The 11476-nt window shown below is 45.8% G+C and overlaps 1 pseudogene; it reads left to right on the forward strand.

Moving 5' to 3' along the window:
- The first annotated feature begins 749 nt into the window (after window positions 1-749).
- On the forward strand, window positions 750-11083 carry LOC136319546 (m7GpppN-mRNA hydrolase-like; annotated as a pseudogene).
- The last annotated feature ends 393 nt before the right edge of the window (window positions 11084-11476 follow it).

An 11476-nucleotide genomic window follows, 5' to 3' on the forward strand; every position in this document is an offset into this window, starting at 1 on the left:
AGGTTCTTTCTGGTAACTTCATTTTATTTAACACTGTGTGGCCCCACTGATCCTGTGTGATGGATAATGGCTCTGAGCCTCCCTTTGCTTAAGTGTCCTCGGCTGGGCAGTGAGGAGCTCTTTTGAAAGCAGACTTCCTTCTTGGCAAGATTGAACTAACCATGCCTGGCACTGAATGCTCTATCTCTCATCCATCCCTGAGTTGGATCTGCGGTATACTGCAGGCTTGATGGTGAGGCTCTATATGGCTTGGGTTAGTGTTTTCACCCATGCATTCCTTCATGGCCAGCTGGAGCAAAGTCTCATGTTCCTGCATCATTAAGTGCCAGAAAGTGTCCTGAAGTGTTTGTACCATGTCCATTCCCACCCAAGATCCGGGTCTGGAGCTATCCCAGCCTGTCCATGACATGCAGCCAATCCAGAGAGCTGATTCATTAGCAAGGACCAGATGCCCTGTGCCCACCTTCCCAGAAACCTCTCTCCACAGGGGCGCATCCTCCAACAAATGATCTGTAGGCTCTTGCTGGAAGCCAGGCTGGGTGTTAGGTGTCCCTTCTGTGGAGAATATTGTTGTTAGCCTCTGTGGCCCTCCATGTGCCAGTGGGACAGATGCCAGCTGTGCCCACCCACATCCCTCTGTGCATGCCACCCACTGCCAGCTCCCAGACTCAGGATCTCTTTGCCTGAGGGTTTTCTCCAGCCACCAGGGGTCCTCTGCCCATGGGTGGGGCACAAAGAAGTGTCAGGAAATGAGTGCTTCTTGGAGCGACCCACAGCACTGGCAGGAAGTCGTGTACACGAGCCCAGCTCTCTCAGCCTCCATTGAGAAAACTCTGAAATGTGTGATCGACATCCCCAAGAGCCCCCAGGATTTCAAGTCACAGTTCGCGCAGTGGTAACTAACCCTTTACTTTATCTAACCCTTTACTACCCGCCTCCCCTTCCGACCCCACTTCACCTCTCCCCTACCTGTGCTTCCTGGGACACCTCCCAGATGAGCTACGTGCACTTGAATCCTTGTCTGCCTTTGAGGAAACCCCAGCTGAGTCAGTTTATTCAGACAGGGCTCCTCAGATGCAACATTTCGTTGTAATAGGGGCTGTCCTGGACATTGTAAGATATTAAGCAGTATTTCTGGTCTTCACCTACTAGATGCCAAACAGCAAATCTGCCCCTACCGCACAGTTTGTGGAAACCAAAACTGTCCGCAGACACTGCCAAATGTCCCCTGGAGGAAAACTGTCCTGACTGAGAACGGCTGCTTTAGAGAGAAGCTCACATCACTCCACTGGGTGCTGCCCTGAAGTGTGGCTGAAGCTCACATCACTCCACTGGATGCTGCCCTGAAGTGTGGCTGAAGCTCACATCACTCCACTGGGTGCTGCCCTGAAGTGTGGCTGAGTGACTCGTGCTCTCCAGGCCTCATTCCCTTGTCTGCAGAGTGGGGGTGACAGCACCCATCCCCCAGCCAGGGTCGTATTCTGAGAACTCAGGAAGATGTGAATGTGACATGTGACAAATGCTCAGTGAGCAATAGTAGGTAACAGTGTACTGAGTGCTGCTGAGTGTCAAGCCCCTTCTCTGCTCTCTGCGTCCTGATTCATTTAGTCTTCCCCCAGCTGCCACAGACAGGTACCCTTGTCATCACCGTCCCCAGTTTTCAGAGGGAGAAACTGAAGGCACAGAAAGGTCAAGAAACTAGTCCAGGCTTTCACAGATGATCTTAGGCATGCCTGAGACTTGAACCCCAGGGGTCTGGCCCAGAGGTGGTGCCTCCCACCTTCACATCATGCAAGTTGTTTGAGGAGGAAGGACATTCTGGTTTCGCCCTCTTCACCCTCAGCGTCAGGTTCAGCCTACCAGGAAATGGTGAGGCCGTCCTCGGTTAGTTTTTGTGGGGGCCAGACCCATACAGAGCTAGTGCTTTCCGTCTGTGAGACGTATGAAGTCTTTCCTAGAGAAGGGCGTCAGTCAGACATCAGCAAACCTCTTCCTGTGGGCCGAATTGGCCCAGTGCCTGTTTTTATAGGAAGGTTTTACTGGGACACGGCCATACCCATTCATTTCCATATGTCTGTGGCTGTTTCCAGGACCCAACTGCAGTGTGGACCTGGACCAGTTGTGACAGCAGCTGTGTGGCCCACAAAGACAAACACTATCTGGCCCTTTACAGAGAAGTCCTCAGTGCCTGCCTTAAATAACAAAAGAGCAGAGTTTCAAAAGAATAATCCCCTTCACGATTGCAAAAAAAAAAATAAAATACTTAGGAATAAACATAACAAAGAATGTAAAGGACTTATATAATGAAAACTATAAACCATTGTTAAGGGAAATCGAAAAAGATATAATGAGATGGAAGAATATACCTTGTTCTTGGCTAGGAAGAATAAATATAATCAAGATGGCTATATTACCCAAAGCAATATACAAATTTAATGCAATTCCCATCAAACTTCCAATGACGTTTTTTAAAGAAATAGAGCAAAAAATCATCAGATTTATATGGAACTATAAAAACCCCGAATAGCCAAAGCAATCCTAAAGAAAAAGAATGAAGCTGGGGGCATAACAATACCTGACTTCAAACTCTATTATAGGGCCACGACAATCAAAACAGCATGGTATTGGCAGAAAAAAATGGTATTGGTCTGTTCCACTCAGACCAATGGAACAGAATAGAAAGTCCAGAAATAAAACCAAATATATATAGTCAAATAATTTTTGATAAAGGGGCCAACAACACACAATGGAGAAAAGAAAGCCTCTTCAATAAATGGTGCTGGGAAAACTGGAAAGCCACATGCAAAAGAATGAAACTGGACTACAGTCTCTCTCCCTGTACAAAAATTAACTCAAAATGGATCAAAGATCTAAACATAAGACCTGAAACAATTAAGTGCATAGAAGAAGACATAGGTACTCAACTCATGGACCTGGGTTTTAAAGAGCATTTTATGAATTTGACTCCACAGGCAAGAGAAGTGAAGGCAAAAATTAATGAATGGGACTACATCAGACTAAGAAGTTTTTGCTCAGCAAGAGAAACTGATAACAAAATAAACAGAAAGCCAACTAAATGGGAAATGATATTTTCAAACAACAGCTCAGATAAGGGCCTAATATCCAAAATATACAAAGAACTCATAAAACTCAACAACAAACAAACAAACAATCCAATAAAAAAATGGGAAGAGGATATGAATAGACACTTCTCCCAGGAAGAAATACAAATGGCCAACAGATATATGAAAAGATGCTCATCTTCTTTAGCTATTAGAGAAATGCAAATCAAAACGGCAATGAGATACCACCTCACACCTGTTCGATTAGCTGTTATTAGCAAGTCAGGTAATAGCAAATGTTGGAGAGGCTGTGGAGAAAAAGGAACCCTCATACACTGTTGGTGGGAATGTAAAGTAGTACAACCATTATGGAAGAAAGTATGGTGGTTCCTCAAAAAACTGCAAATAGAACTACCTTATGACCCAGCAATCCCTCTACTGGGTATATATCCCCAAAACTCAGAAACATTGATACGTAAAGACACATGCAGCCCCATGTTTATTGCAGCATTGTTCACAGTGGCCAGGACATGGAAACAACCAAAAAGCCCATCAATAGATGACTGGATAAAGAAGATGTGGCACATATACACTATGGAATACTACTCAGCCATAAGAAATGATAACATTTACAGCAAAATGGTGGGATCTTGATAACATTATAAGGAGTGAAATAAGTAAATCAGAAAAAACCAGGAACTGTATTATTCCATACGTAGGTGGGACATAATACTGAAACTAAGAGACATTGACAAGAGTGTGGTGGTTACGGGGGGGAGGGGGGAATGGGAGAGGGATAGGGGGTGGGGAGGGGCACAAAGAAAACAAGATAGAAGGTGACAGAGGACAATCTGACTTTGGGTGGTGGGTATGCAACATAATTGAACGACAAGATAACCTGGACTTGTTATCTTTGAATATATGTATCCTGATTTATTGATGTCACCCCATTAAAAAAATAAAATTATAAAAAAAAAAAACTGCAATGAGATACCACCTCACACCTGTTAGATTAGCTATTATTAACAAGACAGGTAATAACAAATGTTGGAGAGGCTGTGGAGAAAACGGAACCCTCATACACTGTTGGTGGGAATGTAAAGTAGTACAACCATTATGGAAGAAAGTATGGTGGTTCCTCAAAAAACTGAAAATAGAATTACCTTATGACCCAGCAATCCCTCTACTGGGTATATACCCCCAATACTCAGAAACATTGATACGTAAAGACACATGCAGCCCCATGTTCATTGCAGCATTGTTCACAGTGGCCAGGACATGGAAACAACCAAAAAGCCCATCAATAGATGACTGGATAAAGAAGATGTGGCACATATACACTATGGAATACTACTCAGCCATAAGAAATGATGACATCAGATCATTTACACCAAAATGGTGGGATCTTGATAACATTATAAGGAGTGAAATAAGTAAATCAGAAAAAACCAGGAACTGCATTATTCCATACATAGGTGGGACATAAAAGTGAGACTAAGAGACATTGATAAGAGTGTGGTGGTTACGGGGGGGGGGGAGAGGGAGAGGGAAAAGGGGAGGGGAGGGGCACAAAGAAAACTAGATAGAAGGTGACCGAGGACAATCTGACTTTGGGTGATGGGTATGCAACATAAGTGAACGACAAGATAACCTGGAGTTATCTTTGAATATATGTATCCTGATTTATTGATGTCGCCCATTAAAAATAAAATTATTAAAAAAAAAAAAAAAAAAAAAAAAAAAAAAAAGAGCAGAGTTTCACGCTGTGTGTGTGTGTGGGGGGGGGGGGGGGCCTCAGATGGTTCTAAACTTTCTTTCAGTGTCTGCTTACCACTGTCTCCACCTCCTGGTTCTTGGACTGCCCAGTGTGCAGAGGAGGCAAAGACAAGTTCTAAAGCATTGAAGACAAGTTCACAGACAGAGAAGAGTATTGTCAGACTGCAGTCTGTGACCCTCTCTGTATGTCAGGTGCGGCAGGTGCGACCAGATGAGGCGGCCGAGCACTGAAGTGAGGCCAGTGCACACTGAGATGTGCTGTCAGGTACAGTACACACTGAATAGTGAGATTAGGTGCCAAAAAATAAAGTATCGATAATTTCATATTGAGTATGTTAAAATGGTAACCTTATGGATAGATTGGGTTAAAGAGAATATATTGTTGAGATTACCTGTTCCCTTTTACTCTTTTAGTGTGGCTAGAAGAGGATTTTAAATTAAACATGTGGCTCATATTGTATTCCTACTGGACAGCGCTGCCCGAGTGCAGCATTTCTTACCCTTGGTGCTGTAGACATTGGGGCTAAATAATTGTTTGTGTGTGTGTGGGGGGGGGTTGTCTCATATATTTTATGACACAGCATATCCATGGTGTCTCTACCCACTATGTAACAGCATTAGCTAATTCCCAAGTTGTAATAATGAAAATATCTCCAAACATCACCAAACGTCCTTGAGGGACCACCATTGCCCAGGTGAGAACCACTGCTCCAGGACAAGGACGGTGCGGGGAGAGGACAGCTGAGGGGAAACGGCTGAGAGAGCGGACCGCGATCTCGGAGTCTCATCTTCTAGGTTGCAACCTCGGCTCCACCACTTACTAGCTGGGTGGGCTTGGGCGGGCTGCTTAAATACTCCGTGCCTCCGTGTCCTCCTCTGTCAAAGGGGACTGTGGTAGTACGTGTGCTCAGGGAGCGGTAGCTGTTGTTAGTGGAAAGAGCGGGGGGACCTCAGTCTAAAAGACAAGCTCTGTCAGGTACTGCGTCGGGGCCTTGGGTGACTAAGATGTGTCATCACGCCAAGCCTCAGCTTCCTCTTCTGCAGAATGGGAAGAGAAGTGCAGTCCTTACAGGGTCAGTAGGATGAGAGGCTCGCCTCTGCCCAGCACGGCTGCAGCACAGAGGGGGCGCTGTATAAACAGCAGCACTCTGTTCCCTACTCACTCACAGTACAGGAGGGGACTGTGAGCGGGTGGGCAGGGAGAGCTCAGGGCCCCAGACGGGTTCTTCTGATCATTTCAGTGTTTGTCCACCTCAGGCCATCCATTTCACAGGTGCCTTTTGTTTTGTGTCTCAATCTGTCCCCTACCCCTTGGGCACATGTCCCTTACCTCCATGGGTTCTGCCTTGATGCAGTTTCGCCGAGCTGATCTGTGCTGGTGGTGGCCTGGAGCAGTTGATGGGCACAAACCGGGTGGGACACCACCCTCCTGACCTGGGCTAGACGCAGCAGCTCGCCAGTGGTCTTTGTGGACCAACTCTGCCATGAGGTCACTTGGGTCTTAGTCCCACTAAAGATGGAGGCAGAGGACAAATGGATGCCCTTATGCTGTCCAGCCTCCACCTGCAGGGCGCAGCAGGGAGTGTTGTGGGTTCTGTAGCAAAGGGACCCATTGGTGATGTCTGCAGGGTGGGGTCTGGGGGCAGACATGCTTGCTACTCCTGGGCACAACTGAACAGTGTTTCCCAGGCTGTATGTGCATATGTTCTGAGTGTCTCCCTGTTCCTCCACCTGCAGGGCTCCCCTGACGCTCCTCTGTGAGAGTGTGAAGAACTGGATCCTCTCCAATCTTCCATGGATGTGTTTTGACCTCATCTGCCATTGTGGTCTCCAGAGAGCATTTATGGAGTGCCTACTGCATGCGGCAATACCAGGGAAGGGGCCTGGCCCTGGAGTCTGGACCTGTGCTCCTCTATTTCCCAGATGTCTAGTTTGGGTGACATTACATTAACTTTTTGGAGCCTCAATTTTCTCCTCTACAAACTGGGTATAGATTTTATTTATTTTCCTAAGAGAGAGCAGTGAACAATGGATTTTATTGGTAATGGGGTAGGTTTAATCACTGTTGCTTTCCCAGCACCCAGCTAAGAGGGGTTTTTTTTAAGACTAGATGGGAAACATGTATAAGGACCTAGCAGGTAGCTTTGCAGGTCACAGGAGCTCAATAACTGTCAGTTCTCTCCTAGGAACTAAAAAATTAAACTCACCATATATTTACTCTGATTATTTATTTTTAACAGATGAGGAAACTAAGGTACAGAGGAGCAAAGTTACTCACCTAAGTTGACACAGCTAATAAGCAATAGAGAAAATTCTTAGCAGGTTTTCTTTCCCCAGCATTTTAGCCCAGAAAGGGAGCTAAAACTTGTGTATTTACAAGATTCTAGAGAAGTGTTAATACATCGCGCATGGCCCGGGAAATAGCAGTGCAGGTCACATCGCTGGGTCCCTGGAGGTGCAGGCAGGGAGAGCGTGAGCTCCCCTGTTCTATTCCCTCCACTCCCAGTGCCCAGTGCAGGGCCTGGAATGGGGCAGTTGCTGGGTATTTATGGAACCGAATGGAAGAGCTTCCTAGAGAAAGAGGAGGGGCTGAAATGGGTCTAAACGATGTCACCACTGCTGTGGCTCATTCCTGATGGTGGCTGGGAGCCCAGATTCTGGAGCCACAAAGTTGGGGCTCAAATTCCAGCTCCACATTTCCTAGCAGTGCGACCTGTTCCAAAGCCTTGGTTTCTTCTTCTATAAGATGGGAATAATAACAGTACCTGATTCATACCGTTGTGGTGAGAATCAAATAAGATATGTAAGCTCTAGAAACAGCCCCTTGGCACATAGATGACCTGTATAAGGCTTAGCCATTACATCATCATCATTGTTGTCATCATCGTTATCATCTTCATCATCTTGTCGTTCTCAAGGGCAAGTCCGCAGACTCCAGTCCAGGTGTTCTGTGGGCAATAATGATGACATGAGAGGGACAGCTAGAGGTAAGCAACACAGTCGAAATGCGCATGGGTCAACATTTTCTAGTGCCCCTGTGCGCCGGGTACTATGCCCTCCATATGACCAAGGCGGAGAGGTGAGGGGTAGCAGATTGGTGGGCATTTGTTTAAAGGTACAGGGCCATCTTTGAAAGCAGCAGGTGCATCTCTCTGGTGACTGACTTGCCAGGGCCTTCTCATCCGGCTGCAAACTGAACAAGAGTGGTCCACCTCTCCTGCTCTCTCTCTCTCGATGTGAGTCAGAGACACCCAGAGGCCCAGAGAGCCTGGAGAGCCACTAGCCCCATCCTGCCCTCCCCTCTCTGCCTCCAGCTTGTGAATTAAATACCTTAGATTCCAGCAGAGGACATGGTGTCACCCTGAGCAAGGTTGAAAATGTGATAGGTCCTCCCCAAGGTGACAGACCTAGTAAGCAGTCAGGCCAGAAAGTGACTTCACCCTTCTGAGCCTAGCCTTCCTGACCTGTAAATGGAGGGCGATGGGAACTTGTTGGGTCATGAGGGTTCACTAAGAAGTGGACGGCACTCTGGAGACTCCGTGAGACGAGGCAAGGACGCTGAATGTGGACGATGACCACTTCCCTCTCCCGCGGCAAAGCCTGCCTACTGCAGACATGTGTTTACTGAGGACCCACCTGTCAGCCCTGGTCAGTCATGTGATTGTGTCTCCGGACTTGCCTTGTGATGCTGGACCCAGACTGACAGCCGGGGTCTGGGACCAGTACCTGCAGGAGAGCACAGTAAGGCTTGGCCTGGCTCGGCCCTTGCTGGGGCAGAAACTGCAGGCTTGTCATCTCAGGAATAGACCCACCTGCTCTGGCGATTCAAGGATGTTGCGACGTGTTTGGGTTCTGCTTGCCCAAATTGGTGTCCCTCTCCTCTTCTTAAGAATTCTATGACCTAAAGTCTGCTTCTGCCCATTGGGATCAAGATCAAGGAGGACAAAAATACACGTGCTCACCAGAAGTATAAAGAATTGATCATCGCCTGACCAGGCGGTGGCACAGTGGATAGAGCGTCGGACTGGGATGCAAAGGACCCAGGTTCAAGACCCTGATGTCACCAGCTTGAGTGCGGGCTCATCTGGCTTGAGCAAAAAGCTCACCAGCTTGGACCCAAGGTTGCTGGCTTGAGCAAGGGGTCACTCAATCTGCTGAAGGTCCGCAGTCAAGGCACATATGAGAAAGCAATCAATGAACAACTAAGGTCTCGCAACAAAAAACTGATGATTGATGCTTCTCATCTCTCTCCATTCCTGTCTGTCTGTCCCTATCTATCCCTCTCTTGACTCTCTCTCTGTCTCTGTAAAAAAAGGGAAAAAAAAGAATTGATCATTACTAAGCATTTATTAAGCATCAGCTGTATGCTCAGTCTTGGATAAGGTGCTGTGATTCCAGAGGGAGAAGAAATTTATAATGCAGTTAAATCTAGTTTTTCATATTCTCTTTTTCTTATCCATAAGCTCTTTTGTTACTTTAAACTCATCCTGAGACCCTCATCTCTTCATCATCATTCTGAAGGACCAGGTCTCATCCAGGCACTTGAAGTCCAGGACCATCATTGTCTATAATATATCCTCCAGCCCTTCACGTCCACTCTCTTAGCATCTCCCTGGCTCCTGACTCCTGTGTCTGTCTGCAGTGTTGAGTGATGTGGAGCAACTCTGAGTGGCCTGAATAGGGAGCTGGGCTGGGAGTCAGAAGGGCTGGGTCCGCCCTGCTGGATGGGCCTTGTGAGGTCAGGTTCTGCCCTGGGATCCCCCACGTGGTGGACTCTGGTCATTTAGGATTGTTCTCTTCATTCCAGCTGTCAGCTGATTTTCAAGGAGGTGCTTCATGCTCAGAGCAGAGGAAGCAATTTTAGCAGACATAGGGGAAGAGCTGATACAAACTTGGTGGGCTTGGGACGAAGCGGGTGAGACAAGCCTCTGCTGCTCTCCAGTGGCCAGAGTCTCCATGCTGTACCCTCGTCCCAGGCAGCATCTTGAACAACCTCTGAGGCCCATTTATTTAGTACATTTCCAGCACAGAGAGCTATTTCATTGTTTTTGCAGAATAAACTCGCCCATTGGTTTTACTTGAATTTCTACATGCAGAACACACAAGGATGACCTTGGTGTAGGAGAAGGGGCTTTGCTCAAGTTATCTTCAGTTGTGTCCAATTTTGTTGCCTCAGAGTGAAGATGTGGAGAGAGTTTTGGATGACTGGAAGGAATAGAAACTGGCAATATCAACATATGGTGCAATTATTCTTGATGAGACACTTGAAAATGTACTGCCAGTTTGAAAATGTACTACCAGTTCGAGGGTCCTAGCCAAATCACGCTGGGCCGTTCACAGTGGAAAAGTAAATAAGAAGGAGCTGCTCAGGGTTGTACCGCCAGAGTGGGCTTTTAATGCCCTGGTTTTGATAGCAAATATTATTTTTGTAACAATAGTTGCACTGAACGTCAAATCAATGACCTGCTTGCTCATTTGTGCATCATTCCTGGAATTCCAAGCACAGATTTAACCTGAGAACCTGAGGAGAGATTCAGAACATTGTGTGATTCTCCATAGAGAAATCACCATGTCACAGAAATGAAATAACCCCAAATTTAAACTTGGTTTGGCTCCTCATAACTTTATAATGGCTATTGCTTTTTTTGGAACATTAATGGACTGGCTTTCTGGATAATTTAGAGATTCCTCAGACTGTGACAATGAACTTTCTTCAGCTGGTAGCACATCAGATAAACTCACTGTGGAAATGGAGTCAAACCAAATTCCACCACAGTCAGCAGTTATTTCCTGATGGTTCTTTTGGTGACCAGTGGGTATAGCACAGGCGACCAAGCAGCAAAAGCCATACAATAATCATTCTGAAATGTCTGATCTTTTAAAGGCAAAGAATCAAAGTTTGAGGAGACATGACAGAAAATAGTATCAAGACTCAACAAAGTGAATGAAAAGAACAAGTGGGGTCCAAAGGCAGCCAGCCAAGCAGCGGAATCCCTTCATGAAATATGGGAAAACATAACAAAGCAAAACAAAAAGAAAAATTTTTTTTATCACGAAAACTTCAGGATAATTTTGAAACAGAAGCTGCATATGACGTATCTGTCTCTGGTGAAGACCAGTTTTTAGAATATGTGGAGGGACAGTCTGGGGCATGAAATGGACATTGCAAATTCCCTTCTTCATCCAGAGCCTTATTGAGTTTCACGCTTGACCATAACACCATAATGAAAATCTTTGACCTTTGATAGCAGCAGATGTTTTGCAGAAGTCCCCAAAGCAGGGACCTGTTGCATTTGAGTTGGTGTCTCTCAAGCCTTACCTTATTCAAGTTGTTTTACAGAAATGCAAGGAGACAATGGTGTTTATAAGAGATTGCTCTGTGTACAGAAGAGAGAGCAGAAATAAATATGAGTTGAGCTGCAGATGTTGTTATAAACTTTTCTATAGATAACCATCTGATGTTTGGCAAATAAATATAAGTTGCTTCTTATGAGCATTTTTTTCTCTGATTGTAGTTTTTATTTTATAGTCTGATGAAGAAAAAGAGTTATTTGAGTTATCAAGTAGCCAAGTCACTGAGGATGCTCCATCTACCCATTTTCATGATTGCAATAATAGTCACTTTATATTGAAATGTT

The sequence above is a fragment of the Saccopteryx bilineata genome, chromosome 1 (assembly GCF_036850765.1).
Source record: "Saccopteryx bilineata isolate mSacBil1 chromosome 1, mSacBil1_pri_phased_curated, whole genome shotgun sequence".
Lineage (NCBI taxonomy): Eukaryota > Metazoa > Chordata > Mammalia > Chiroptera > Emballonuridae > Saccopteryx > Saccopteryx bilineata.